General features: G+C 37.6%; 1 non-coding gene across 1 annotated transcript; it reads right to left on the bottom strand.

Moving 5' to 3' along the window:
• Positions 1-15,336: 15,336 nt before the first annotated feature.
• Positions 15,337-15,408, bottom strand: Trnap-agg (transfer RNA proline (anticodon AGG)). The gene has a single exon. It is a non-coding gene; the product is annotated as a tRNA-Pro (tRNA).
• Between the last annotated feature and the right edge of the window lie 283 nt (positions 15,409-15,691).

Below are 15,691 nucleotides of genomic sequence, written 5' to 3'. Positions count from 1 at the left end.
ACATTTTTATATTGGAGGATTCAAATCCCAAGACAAAGTTTCTGGCCTTATAGTCAGAACATTTTATCTTAGGAGATAAACATGAAATCGTAACTGATTTTTAAATGACAAAAAAATTAAATTCCAACAAAGAGAGCAAAGGAAGTTGCCCCAAGACCACATTATGGGGGTGTAGCTCTGTGATAGAGTTCTTGCCTATCACGAAGAGAGTCCTAGGTTTCATTCCCTGTACCACAAGAACAAAAAAGTACAGTATGGTCAATTAAGGGTTATGAATAAGAGGAGTGAGAACTGAAGTAGGTTGGAAAGATACCCTTGAGGAGATACTGAAAGCAGCCAGAGACCACTCCGGACTTGGGAACTCACACAAGAGATTTTATTAAGTGGACAGGCAGACTGTATGCCCCCAGGGTGAGAGGGAGAGGGAAAAGAGAGAGAGAGAGAGAGAGAGAGAGGAGAGAGAGAGAGAGAGAGAGAGAGAGGGGGGGGGGGGGGGAGAGGAGAGAGAGAGAGAGAGAGAGAGAGAGAGGGGGGGGGGGGGGGGGAGGGAGAGAGAGAGAGAGAGAGAGAGAGAGAGAGAGAGAGAGAGAGAGAGAGAGAGAGAGAGAAAAATGGCAGGGGAGCTATTTTTAAGTGGTGGAATTTCACAGGCTAATAGCAATTGGACCAATGAGAGAGAGAGAGAGAGAGAGAGAGAGAGAGAGAGAGAGAGAGAGAGAGAAAGAGAGAGAGAGAGAAAAATGGCAGGGGAGCTATTTTTAAGTGGTGGAATTTCACAGGCTAATAGCAATTGGACCAATGGAGGGCGAGGAGGTTCGAGGGCTAAAAATCTGGACCCATGACTTGACTAGGAAGTTGGTGGGCTAGTAATCTGGGTTGTAAAATGGTGGGGTGGGGGGTGCAGAATACTGGTGGCAGCAAAATAGCAGATCAGATGCCAATAGAAATAAACTTGACCATTTGAAAGGCATCAGTAGAAGGTAATGGGGCACTTATTTATCTATAGCATTTATATATTAATAAGTGAAAATATTGAATCTGGAAGACTAATATTACAATGGAGATCCAAGCAGAACCATGGGCCTTCTGCCCTTGATAATAGCATTTATTACTCTGATTTATTTGTGTTTCTGTAGTCCTTTCCTACCAGTAAGCTCTAAATCATTACAGCACCTAAAATATATAGTAGGTACTCTAAAATATCTCACATAAATGAATGAAAGAAACCTATGCTTGGAATTATAGATTAAGTAGCATCAAAATAAAAGTAGTACCGTTGAGAAAAAAAAATAATAAAGGGTTTTACTCACTCTCTGTTCATATCCAAAGTTATCAACGGTCCCAAAAAAGCATATCTAGAGCCTGCTATCAGCACCATGCCCTAACAAGAGCCCTCTTATCAGTCTATTGACATCATCTAGCAATGGTAAATTGCTTCCGATTATGGAAGGCATTTGCCAGTTAAAAGGTCCTTTCCAATTTGAGGTAGGAAAGAAGCGACGAAGAGAAAAGAAAGAGGAAGGAGATTGAGGATGTGCATTAATGAGGGATTTTCCAAACATCCATATCCACTTTGTGATAAAATGCTTCTAGGCTGGGGTCACTTCCTGAACAGACAATGTAGCTTTTCTTAGACCCCTACTGAATTGCTGCCTGGCTGAATATCTAAGCTAATCTTAGACTATGTCCCCTCAGCAGGTGAGGAATAAACTGACCACCAGTTAATCAGGCATAATGGAAGGCTGACTCTATGAAGTAGTGCATGATTAACCACTTGGAGGAGTCCTGCCAAGGTCATGGTGCCAGTAGTATAGCTCCGCATTCATTCTTGATGCAGATGCAATCCATTAGTAAGTACTTAATGCTGAACAATGCTGAGCTGAGTTGAAAAGCTGATGAAGTATAGTGCAGCTGTGTATTAAATGATTAGTTTTATCTTACACGGGGAGACCAAAATAATCACCTTCCTTTTAACAGCAAGATTGAGTTAGGATTCTTCAGCTCAAAGGCTGATGGTTTTGAGAAATCTTATTATACTAGTTAAAATAGAGATGGGATAGAGCCCTGTGAGATTTTTAGTTCAATATATTTGGGAGGAAACATCCTGTAGCTATTTTACCTATGTGGGGATGCTTATTCAGATGGAACCCAGGCAAGGTCTTGAAAGTTCAGATACTCCTGATCTATGTTATCAGTTGTGACACAGAGACTTGTCCAAAGCATTTCCCAGTGGATGCCATCAGCAGTTCAGAGTACAGGGAAGAAGTGTGACTGTTGACCACAAGTGTTGAACCAGTTAAGGAAATCAGCAAAGCTGCAAGTTGTATTTTTTAGTTGACAAATCCTTAGCTAAACTAAGAAAAAGGATAGAAAACTCAAATAAAATGAAAGAGGAGATATTATAATTCATGCCTCAGAAATACAAAGAGGACTGTAAAAAGGAAGAATAGTGGACTGAATCTGATCAAACCCTGTATTTATGTACATGAATATAGTCCAGCAAATTCCAACATCAAGTATATCCATAAGACAGTAATTAGAAAAAAAAAAAAACTGTAAATAAATTACAGAAAGCTCAGTCCAATAGGGGAGGGAGAAGAAGGGAAGGGAGAAAATCTCCTTGGGACTGAATTAGAGCAAATTATATTCCGTGCTTTTGTGATTATATCAAAATGTATCCTAAAGTTATATGTAACTAAAATAATTTAAAACAAAACAAAAGAAATATAAAAGGGACCAATTATATGCCAACAAATTGGATAAACAAGAGGAAATAGATACATTTCTAGAAATATACCCTCTATTAGGAGTGAATTCAGATGAAATAGAAAGTCTAAACAGATAAATAACAAATAGAGATGTTGTAATTAATAAATACTATCCGACAAAGGAAAGCCTGGGACCATGTGGCTCCATGACTGAATTCTATCAAAGTTTCAAGGAATTGACATCAGTCCTTCTTTAACAATTAGAGGTAATATTATCAAATTTGTTTTATAAGACCAGCATCACTGACACAAAAGGCAAACAAAGATGCCACAAGATAAGGAAACTATAGGCCACTATCTCTGATGGACATCAATGCAAAAATCTTCCACAAAATACCAGGAAACCAAATTTAACAACACATCAAAAAAAGTATACATGATGATCAGTGGAGATTTATCCCCAAGATGCAGATTTGAAGGTTTAACATACACAAATCAATCAATGCTGTATATTACAGTAAGAGAATAAAAGAAAAAAAAATATTTCTAAAGATAAAGAAAAAACATTGACAAAAGTCAACATTATTTCAGGATTAAAATTCAACAATATATAGAAGGAAATTTCTTCATATCATAATCAATGAAAAAAATAGAAAACTTTTCATCTAAGATCCAATACAAGGCAATAATACCCATTCTTGTCACTTATATCCAATACCATACTAGAAATACTAGCAAGAGCAATCAGACAAGGGAAAGAAATAAAAAGCATTCACGTTGGAAAGAGTGTAGTAAAATTATCCTTATTTTAGATGATATGATCCTATATTTAGAAAACCCTAAATATTATACACACACTCCACACACACACACACACACACACACATACACACACACACACACACACTAGAGCTGCCTGAATTCAGTAAAGTAGCAAGACACAAAATCAATATATATATATTCTTTACATCAATAATAATAATATTTCTGAAAAAAATCAATAAAACAATTCCATTTATGATAGCATTAAAGAGAAAGAATAACAGGAAAAATTTAACAAATAAAGTAAAAGATAAATACATTAAAAATTATAAAACATTGGTGAAATTTTGAGGAAGGTGAAAACAAAAGAAAGATGTACTGTGTCCTTAGATTGGGAAGAATTAATTTAGTAAAAATGTCCTTATTATCCAAACTGATATACAGATTCAAAACAATCCTTATTAATCTTTTAGTGGAATTTTTTTACTGAAATAGAAAAACAATTTTTTTAAATTTATGTGTAACCATTTAAGATTCAAAGTAAGCCAAAATGATCTTGGAATATTCATAAAGAAAAACAATGTTGTAGGCATAACACTTGCTGGAAATTTTTTAATGAATTTACTTTCTTGATGAAATTTTTTAAATAGTTCTTTCCAGGCTTATTGGCAGGTAGTTCTTTTCCCAGGAACTCATTTCTCTTGCCATTCCTCAAACGTAATAGTCATTCCTTTTTTTTATGCACAGAAATTTCTTATATCTTCAAAACTGGGTATATCACCAACCACTGGCTCAGGGAACACGTGTTTTCAGCTACAGATTCCTCCTCCTCCCTCTTTCAAACCCCAGAAAGGATTATCAAAATTCTATTTTTTATCTTCTCCTTGCTCAGGGCTTTCCTGAGTATCAGCTAAGGACATCAACTGAGCAGCACATAGTCTATGAGGATGGTCTGGAATCCTTATAAGAGGGTGGATTTCATGCACAACCAGGGAACAAGTGAGTGATGTAAGCAAGCAAACCATCCTCCTTTGACATACCTCTGAATGAGCTCATTTGGTTAGAATAAGTTCTTGTGTACATTATTGTAACACCTTATCTATTAGAAATACCAAATACTCCCCTCATCCTAGGGTATGTCTGTTGGTGTAATACATACATTGCCACCACCAGAAGGTCACATGCCAACCTCATGCATGCAGCAAAATTCCAAAAATATCTTTTAATTCAACTAGATAAAACTGCATCAGGAAAGTACGCAGCAAATACTTCAGGCCTCCAACAAATTACTGTCTTTTGTTGTTGTTTTTGTTGTTTAAGTCTCAACCCAAAGCAGAGAACTATTTATCTTCTTTAATAATTTCCCATAGTCTTTGGTCTATCTAGCATAGTACTTGGGTACTTATTGAATTTTTGAGTTGATTATTCAGGTTCACACTGACCTTAAAAGCTGAGTAGCATATGCATTTTTTTTTAAAAAAAAGTGTTTATCCTTCTATAATTTTAGCCTTTTATATTAAATAACTTCAAGTTTACAGAAGAATTTCAAGAATACTGTCGAGAGGTTCTGTATGTTCTTACTCAGATACTCCATGTTCATTATTTTGATACATTTATTCTGTTACATTCAGTACACATCACACACACATACACACACACACACACACACACAAAGAGCAATTTTTTTTCTAAATCATTTGACAATAAGTTGCAGATATCAGGAATCTTTTTGTAACTTCACAGTTTTTTTTTTTTTAAGTTTCATTACTTCTTTTTAGTTATACATAATATTAGGATTCATTTTGACATATTGATGGAAGCATCAAAATACGACTTGCTCTAATTCAGTTCCCAGTATCTCCCCTCTCCCTCCTCCTCTTCCTCCCCCTCTTCTCTTCCCTCTACTCTACCAATCTTTCTACTATTTACTCATCTTTCTCTTTAGTGCCTTGTGGGATATACACAAAGGTGAGATTCCCTGTGGTATATTTATATATTTACATAGGAAAGTTAGGTCAGATTCATTCCACTGTTCTTCCCTTTTCCCTTCCCTTCTTCCTCCTCTTCAATTCCCTTCCTTTATTCCACTGATCTCTCTTCTATTTGGACATCACGAGTCTCTACACCTAAATATCACATCATGTATTTCCTAAGAACTGGGATATGCTCTTAAATATTTAAAATAAAATTATTAAATTTAAGATATTGAAGATTGACATAATTAACTCCTATTCAAATTGTATCAATTGACCCAACAATGTCCTTTATAGATAACCCTTCCATCTTTCCAGAATCACCAATGGCATTTATGTTATGTCATGTCATTTTAGTCTCCTGTAAGAATCTTAGTGGGAAGAATTCTTCAGTCTTTCTTTGCTTACATGATACGGGCATCTTGAATTTTAGAGATTATCTCTTAGTTTAGGTTGATCATATATTTCTCAGGATTGGGCTGGTTGATCTGAGTTTGGCAGAAATACTACACAAGCAATGTACTCTTTTAACACCGCATTAAGACATCTATATCAGTTTGTTCCATTTCTAGTAGTGTCAGCTGTGAGCACTTTGCTACCATTGTATCTACCAGGTTTTCCCACTGGTTCATTTTTACACTTCCCTTTATAATCAATATGTAAAATCTAGCCAGATAATTTGAGACTATGTAAATGTCCTCTTTTTCATCAAATTTTAACCTCTATTTTTTTTTTCCCTAAGAATCCATTGATGGTTCTTACAAAATTGTGATTTTCCAATTCTTTCATTCTGGAGAGATTCCAGAAAGTTCTTCCTTACCATAGAATGCTAACTAGCAAATTCACTTTTAAATATTAGAGTTGGCAAACAACCTGACATCTGCTTTAATGGCTAACCTGTTATACTAGGATTTTCTGGCTAGCCTCTGTTATCTTTCTAGAATCTTAATTGGGCCTTTAGTCAAGGATTATTGGGGGTATGGCACATTCCTTTTGTACAGCAGAGTTGTGCTATGTTAGGCTTACTGACGCAGTCATCTATCTATTTTAATTTAAAACACATATGAGCACATACTTCCTGCCAAGAACTTCTTCTAATACTTTACAATTTAACTATTTTAAGACCTGTTCTTACAACTCAATGGAAAGCGGTAGGTATTATTATTATTCCCATTTTGTAGATGAGAAAATGGAGACAGTGGGATTTGAGTAATATGTTCACATCCAGGTAACTTATAAGATCAACATCTTGAACCAAGCTGGCACCAGAATTAGTATCGTTAAGCAATTATAATATGCTGTCTTCACCCAGGGGCACAAATTCGTCCCCAATTCTAACTTTAACTTTCTATCAATGAAAAGAAACTACCTGCTTTTAACAGCAAACAGGTGGTTTGAAATTTTTTAATAAACAATACCAAATGGTACTGTTACTAATAATTCCCCAAAAGGGAAGGATCATAAAGACAGAGTGAACCTAGAAAATCCAGTTTAGAGGAAGACTTAAGGATGAATGGAGGAGCCAGCTCAGAGAGGTAGACGCAAATCTGTCCTGGAGATTTGGGAGGGGAAATCTTTCCTATGGCCTCAGGGGACCTGTCTTTGTTCCCCTAGAAATGGAATGAGAATCTGAGTATCTGAGGGGTTCTATGCTAAGGCCTAGGGAACAGTCAATACCAATTGGTACAGTAAGTCCTGATACACAGAGATATATAGAAATATGATTCAGGTGGCAATGGATAGTGTAAACTTTGGACATGAGGCAAGAAATGTCAGTGAAAGTGTTAGGGTACTGTAGTGCTCCTCAGTGACAAGTGACTTCCAGGGATAGTTGGGATGCAAGGAACTTTATCAATAGGTTTAGGAGAGACCTCTCTTACCTATGGAGGGAAGGATAATCACGTACGTCTATCCAAATGCCCTTCTCCAAGCAGATCAGATGGGTTACATTCATTCAGAGCAAGTGACTCAAAATTGCATTGATAACAATCTTGCAAACATACTCTGTGGGTCCACTAGCCACTGAATGTTTGGAACATTTAGGAAAGCAAAGTAACCATCCCCCACTCCCAACACTCCAGTTCAACCTTAAATTGCTTTATATTCTGGGCTTCTCTGGAGACATTTGAGGAAAAAGAGGTGGAGTAGGACTTTTAAAAAAACACTGTTGAGCAACTAAAATATCACCATGATGATTCGAATTAGCACCTATTCAATGAAGAGTAAAACAAAACACAAGGAAGAATTTGAGAACATTCTCTGTTCTAGTTATTAGTGGCCTCTCCCAAGATGAAAGATGACAGATGAATGGAAAATTCCCTCTGGGCTTCCACCATTTGTAGCCAACTCTCCAAGTTGTAAATGTTTGGTGTGGTTGATAAAATAATGTTCACCAAACCATCTACGTGTTCCCAGTTATTCCCCAGCTCCCTCACAGTGGGGAAGAATCTTGTGACTATATCTCACCATGGTCTGTGGAAGTAAGAAAGGTGAGTCACTTCTGAGCCAATGCATGGAAGAACGGTGGTGAGTTCTCTGTGCTCTTTCTTCATATTGTCTCCACAGCCAAGGAGGCCTTGGGTTGAGATGGTAGAACCCAGATGGAAGTAGCCTGGACCATTCACTCAGCACATGGAGGAGAGCAACCTTGGAACTACAAATAAACCTTTTCCATTAAGCCATTGACACATGGACTTTATCATTTCAACACTTGCTACCCTATCCAGACTAATACAATGAAGATAAATAAATAAATTGGGAGCAGAGAATCATTCCACTAAAATGTCACATACATATACCTAGCTATTACCCAGGGGATATGTCTATGTCCCCACTCACCCTCTGGGCACATTTGACAATATATATAGACATTTTTGGTCATCATAATAGGAAAGGGTGTATTACTAGCATCGAGTGGGACAGGAATGCTGCCAAAGATCCTACTATGCACAGAACAACATAATCTTGCCCCAGACCTCAATAATACCTAGATTGAGAAACCCTTGCCCAAAAAAGACAGCTAGCATCTTTAGGCAGGGAATTATGTACTTGATGCTCAATAGCAATCAAAAATAAATAACGTTTGCCAATTATGTGTTCAAGGTTGGCCAAAAATCGAATATTTAAAAGAATTTTAAAATTCATCCTGATGTAACATTTCTATTTGTATAAGAAAACACACTTCCTTTTCCTCCATTTTCATAAACAATAAGACATCAAATAACCATGTAAACAGATCCACTTTGTATTTTTAGCAAATTTCCACTTCTTCCTTTTCATAGTTTCAAAAACATGTGTTCTGGACAGATGAATTAATTCCACTTTTAGAGAAATAAGTCATAGTCTAGAAAGGTTGAGTTGCCTCCTGGTACCCCTTGGTTGAAAGTGTCCTTACTAGAACTAGAAGGTACATTTCTCAATTCTCACCTCATTGTTCTTTCCACTACATCACACTGTTCTCCTTCATTAGAAAATGCTAGGTAAAGGTCTGAGGAAGGTAAACACTGCTCAAGCCATAGGTAGGGTTGGGAAGGTGGTGGAGTATCACGCATCATGTTTGAGGACCATGCATAGTTTCCAGGTGAGCGTGTTTGGTTTCGACGGGAAGGAAAGGCAGAAAGCCTTCGCAGTGAGCTCACCAACACAGCATGTCCCCATCAAACCACTGTTCCACAGACCCATTTGGCCAGGTCTGTCTGCATCATCTTTTCTTCCAGGTAAGCTATACAGACATGCAAGACAGAACTGAACGGCAGTTTGGCAAGGGCTGTGAGAAATCTCACCAAGTAATTGAATGAGAGCTAGACTTAGTTGGGATGTCTAATTCTAGCTGTTAATTATTAATTATGTGGTCTCAGTCAAGTTGCCTTTAAGGCCTTAATTTTCTCACCTTGAAATGAAGGGCATGAAATAAATAGTAATAATTACATTATCAATAATGAAAACAACAGCTACTATTGTCAATTGCTTTCTGTATGGAAGGAGCTGTGCCAAATGCACTTCATTTCATTTTCAAGACCAACCAGGACCTTATTATCCCCTTCACAGATAAGGAAACTGGAACTCAAAAAGGTCAAACAAGAGGGAACGTGAAACATAAGAACCAGGATTTGCATCAAGATCTACCTGACTAGAAAGCCAATGTCCTTATAACCACGATACTCTGTAGCCTCCTCTCCTACTCCCCCAATCCTGTATCTCTAAGACCCCACTCCAAATTGCTTAAGTTTGTGATTTGTGATCACAATTTGTGTGATTTGTGAGTTCTCAATTTGGAATATAAATATGGGTCCTTTGGTTGAGATTAATCAAAGCCTCAAAGGTAAAATGCGCTGTTCATAAATCTTCCTACAGTTGGTTCTCAAACTTTCTAACAAACAAACAAAACGAAAATAAAAATTTAGAAGACAGAAGCCCATAAGATCCGAACTATAAGTGAAGTTTTGCAGAATATTGAGGTGAGCTGGAAATATACAGGGTGATCAAATTATAAAAACAGGGTTCTATTAGATGGTCTTTGTTGGCAAGCATGGTAAATAGATTCATTTACCTTCTATGGTGCTAGATGCATATATAACCTGCTATGCCTTTAAAAATAAAGAAAATACAATTCAGTGCAAAGCAAGCCTCTTGGAAATTTTCAAAGATATCCCCTAGCTTTGCAGACAGCAGGAGTTCCTCTATTGCACAACATTTAAAAAGGTTGTCTAAACTCATAATACTTAAAGGGATGTCCCAAACATAAATCCCTTTAGCCCTACCTCCATATATTTGGGGATTCTTCCAGAGCAGGATGGAAGGAAGGACAAAAAGGTGTTTTGGATTACTTTTCTCCTATTCATGTTTTGTTCTAATGTTCTGTTTCTGACAAACATTCTCACTCCACAGTCCCTGGTTGACTCTCACTCCCTTTCATTCTGTGTTAACCTAAATAATTTCCTTCAAAAGGTCACTCATTAAAAGCAGGATACATGCCATAGGATTGTGTGAAAGGCTCAGGATAATGGTGAGCACAGAATACAGAACAGAAAACCATTCTGAGTTCCAGCAGTGTGCTTAAAAATACATAAAAATGAGAAATTTTACTCCTCTTATGTATGATTTATCAAAATGCATAAATGCATTTGACTGTCATGTATAACAAAACTAATTAGGACAAATTTTAAAATAATAAAAATAAAATACATAAGCCACTCTTACACGCTGGAACCATCATTTATCCTGGAAGCCCCAGTCCACTCTAATTATGTTATCTTCCTCCTATGTTATGAATCCTTCTCCCTGTTCTCTTGGGTTACCTCTAGAAAGAAACTATCAAAAATTCCTTATTTTATTCCATAGTAGAATTTTGTTCTGTTGGTTGCCATCTCATCCATCTTGAGCAAGACTGAACTTTGTTTTGGGAGACTCAAGGTTATGAAATAGGTCACCAAGCCAGGTTGGCACACTGAAGAGAATCACCCTCCTTGGGAAAAGCTGGGCTTCTTATCTCAAGGAGGTCTGTGGTTAGAGGGCCAGATGTTGTTACAAAGCCTCCCAGAGATAAGTGTGACAGAGGGACTATGTGGGAAATGGGGCAGCCTCGCACTTCTGAGGAAGTTTCCTGTTTTTACCTGAAGCTTTCAGCACTTCTCTGGTGTTCAAATACCATAGAGCATCACCCAGCGTTCGATGCTTACAGGGGATTCAGGTTCAATACAAGACACACAAGGTACATATGGAACACTCAGTGGGTCCACTTAACTTCATTTAGCAGAGAGCGTACATTTGCATAAACATTGAAATTGGAAGTGAATGGGAGGCAAAGCTGCATAAAGAAACAATTTTTTAAAATAAGACAAAGTAATCCCTGGCCTTGTTTTACTTTGAATCAAGGTGAATTATGAAGTAGACACATACAAATTAGAAAGTAGATATATACATATATGCAAATGGAATCTGCTGGAGTCAGGAGACCTTAGAATTTTCCAGATAGGAACTTTTTGGACAAGATCGATGATCAGGTGCACCATACTCTTTCATCCATGCTACCTTTGGAGACATCCAACCTTTGTCATTTCTCCCTGTGAGTAAATGGGGAAGAAGGGACTAGAATCCTGGTGAGGCCAAATCTTTGGGAAAGTTGGAAAACAAGAGGTCCCGAGGGGAGGGGGTCACCTGTTGCCATCCCCCTCAGGAATGCTCTCACCAACTCTCCTTCTCACTCCCCGTTTTTAGGCAGCTTCTGACACGGAGCTCACTGATAAGCAGAGGGGAAGCCAGCCAATTTCCTTTTCATCCAAATCAGTGGCTATGAGCCACTCATCATTTACAGCAGTTCTCTTGAGACCCGAGAGCTGACCTCATGCTTGTAATCTATTGGGAGGTTCCTGGCCTCCTCTTGCTCTCCATTCAGGCATGGTTTTTCTCCACAGTGATAACTAGCAGTGGCTGAGATAAGAGCAGCAGGCCTGTGTTTCATGATGAATGTGGGTCTATACTAGAAATTGAAGCCTGACTCTTTTTGGCTGTAGCTAGTGAAGTCTGAGTGAAAAGTCACTTATGAATACATGACTTTACCTTCTCTAATCTCTCTTGTCTCCCCAGTCCCCAAAATTTCTAGTTTCTCTCTCTTTGCTAGGTCTACCAACCACAAACTGGTGCGATCAGCCTGCAAGACCCATTCAGAGATTATCTGTAGAAGGTGTTTTGAGAACCAAATGCAAGAATGACCTACCCTCTCTTTCTATTCTGGTTCCAAGCAAACATACAGCCCAGTGGGTGTTGAGAGTCCTTTAGAGGTGAAATGGGCTTGGATTTCAGGCCAGATTCTGCCACTTACTTGCTGTGTAGCTATTACCTGGTCACTGAACTTCATTAGACTTGAGATTGTAAAAAATAACAAATCAGAATAGAAGACCCAGAAAGGACAAACCATGGCTGTAATTATATCTAAAAGCATCTCTATCTATTACTAAACACCTGCCTTTCCTGCAAATTAGTAGTATTCCTTATTATGGACAGTACAAAGAACTTAGATGGTGTTAGAATAAATGACTGTGGTTTACCAGGAAATGCCACTAAGTCCTCAAAGCCCTGAGCCATGGACAACCCAGCAGACTGTTGGATCCCTGATATGAAATGCAATGGTTTAGTCATTCTCTGTGACCCTACTCACATAGTGAATCACTGAACCATGATTCACCTGTACTCAAAAGTACTGCAAAGAATGGCAGGACAACATAGGATGTTTCTCCTCTGTGCCCAGGATTCTGACTCATCAGGTGTCTTCCCAGTCCCACTTGTCTACTTGTCTCCTATGAAGCCCTATTATTTGGGACATGTTTGAATAAAAAATAAATAAAAAAAGATCTTTAAGACACTAATTATGGGCTTTATCTGTAAAGTTCGACATGAGCTAGGTTATGCGGCAGTAACAAAAACAGAGAAAACTCAATGGCTTAAAACATCAAAGGTTTAATCTATTGCTTATACTACATTTCTATCATGTGTCAGCTGGGGTTGAGTTTAGCACTGTCCTTACGTTGGGAATCAGGTTGTGATTAAAAAAAAAAAAAGAAAGCCTCTTTTCAGAAGGATTATTGATGGTCACCACAGCTAATGGAAAGAAAGAAAATAGTAAATTTCACACTGATTCTTCAGTCTTCCTCTGGTAGGTGACTTAAAATCTCTTCTCACTTCTTTGGCTTAGTTGGCTTACATATGTTTCTTGGCTTTTATTCTTCTAGAATCCTGCAGTAGTCGGGACCAAAAATGGTTCCTAATGCATCATTCCATCTCATATGCATTTTATATTTATAGCCAGTGAAGAAGAAATGACATACAGAAAATGGAAGTGAGGTACAAATGGGTTGGTCATATTTGTCTTGTTTGAAATATGGTTCCAACAGTTGGTCACCTGTGATGCTGAAACTTGTCTGCTATGACTGATTTGACACTCAGCTAGAAAGTAAATTCCTAAATTAGGTTTCAGCATGGGTATACACCAATTTAGAGTGCAGGTCGTTATGTGTGGATTCATAGAGAGACTTCCTTAGGCCGGATTTAGTTTGATTGACATTCTACATCATTCACTTGATATCACTATTACATTTTGGTCATTCTGGCTTCTACTTTTTTTTTTGGTTAAAAATTTCCACAATCTTTTGTCAAATGGACTGAAGAACAGAGGGAAAGACTCCTGAAGCACAAAATGGCCAGCAAAGCTTGATGAAATGTGAAGAATAGCATTGTGAATCTGAGCTTTTCAGAGATGACTCTGGATTTCACTGTGGAGCAGGGAAGTTCTCTCTGATATGTGTGCAAAAGTGTTTCCTAATCCAGAAAGAGGTGGGAGAGCAGTGGGGAGTGTGATTGTCCCCACTTCCACAGATAGACTCCAACGGCGTGATTGCTGCCACCAGTAAGAAAAAGTAGAAAGCTCAATGAAGAGCAAAGATAAGCCAGCACCTGAGACAAGCCAGCAACCTCCTCTTCACCTTCTCCCTTGCCAGCAGCCTCTACCCAGTCACAGAGACTCAGGATAGGTTAATCCAAACAGGCAACCACTAGAATTTATTTAGAAGCCTGGGCAGTGGGATGATGCTGACTCTTAAATGCAGACTCAAAATTTTGAGATCAAAAACAACTTTCATTAAACAATAGCAGAGAGTTTCTTCTGTTTATCAGAGTAGTGCATGTTCCCGGAAATGATGAATTTGGGGGAAGTTCCCTAACAAAACTGATACTTAATTTTTCTGTGAGTAACAAGCATGGAATTTTTAAATAAAAATGTGATAGTTTGGATATTTTACCTCCATGCAGATCTGGGCACAGCAAATCAACAGTGATTTTAAAAAAAGAAATACTGTGAATTTTTTTGTAGATTACCTATTTACTCCTATTTAATTCCACTGTGAATTACCAATTTACTCCTATTTAATTCCACTGTGAATGACTGGAAATTTCTGAAAGGGGCAATTTAAATAATGGAATTCCCTGGAATTCAAGTTTCAAAGATCTCCAAAGTTCTTTTTTTTTTTTTTTTTTTTTTTTTTTGGTACTGGGAAATGAACCCAGGGACACTTTACCACTGAACTACATCCGTAAAAATTTAAATTTTTTTAAATTTTGTGATTTTGAAGTGGGGTCTCACTAAGTTGCTGAGGTTGGCCTCCCACTTGAGATCCTTCTGCCTCAGCCTCTTGAGTTGCTGAAATTACAGGCCTGTGCCACCATGGTTGACTGAAATTCTTGTCTTATAATTTTGAATGACAAGATTAACATAAAAAAGGAAGACACACTTCTGCAAGATTAATGTGGGGAAGTTACCTCTTCATTTTAAAACAAATGCCAAGTTGACATTCCTCTGAGTTCAGACTTGGGGGAAATTGTTTTGGTGGCCTTGCTGTTCACAATAAGTTGGAACAATGAAGCATTTCCAAAAGCCCCAGCTCACCTTGCAGTTGACCGCTAAAGAAGTTTCCAGATAAACCAATCAACTTACCTAAAAAAATAAATTCCTCAAGGAAGAGGAGTTTGCATTATAGTATTATAAGGGCTAAGTATTTCCAATTTACAATAAAAAGTAATCTAATACAAATAAAGACACAGACACAAAAATGTCTGTTGTTGCTTCTTTAGAAGAAAAGAAATAGGAGACAAGAACTGAAAAAATCTATGTGTGTACCGGATACATTTGTACATTACATTTGTAAAGGTGGTGAGGTATCTAATAGCAATATATACTTAATGTAAATGAAACTTCATTTTAATGAAAAAGACATTTTCATTACAATTGATAAATAAAATTTTGAATGTTGCAAAAAGATAATTTGTAAATAAAATCTAGAGCCCAGATCACATGTACATACATGTTCTCCATTCATTTTTTACTTTTTTTTTCTGGGTGTGGGTGGGGGTAGTGGGGATTGAACTCGGGACCTCATGCTTCCTAGGCAAGCACTCTACCACTGAGCCACACCCCCAACCCTTCCATTCATCCTTGCTTCTGATTAAGTCATAAAATATTTTATTAGTTTCATATTTTACAGTATTACTATAATATTAATAATGTTCAATGACCCAAATGTTCCATTATTTCGTGATACCCAAATATAAGTTACTAGAGAAATATTAAAGTCAACCAAAAGTGAAATGGATAATATTGAAAGGAATGGAAAACGGTGTGCAAGAGAATAAAAGACCCTTGGGAATATCAGGCGCCTCTGTCCACATCCAGGAGCACCTCACAAAGGGCAGAGAGAGGCC

Source organism: Sciurus carolinensis, chromosome 2 (genome assembly GCF_902686445.1).
Source record: "Sciurus carolinensis chromosome 2, mSciCar1.2, whole genome shotgun sequence".
In the NCBI taxonomy this organism is placed as follows: Eukaryota; Metazoa; Chordata; class Mammalia; order Rodentia; family Sciuridae; genus Sciurus; species Sciurus carolinensis.
This window is presented reverse-complemented; position numbering and strand designations above follow the sequence as displayed.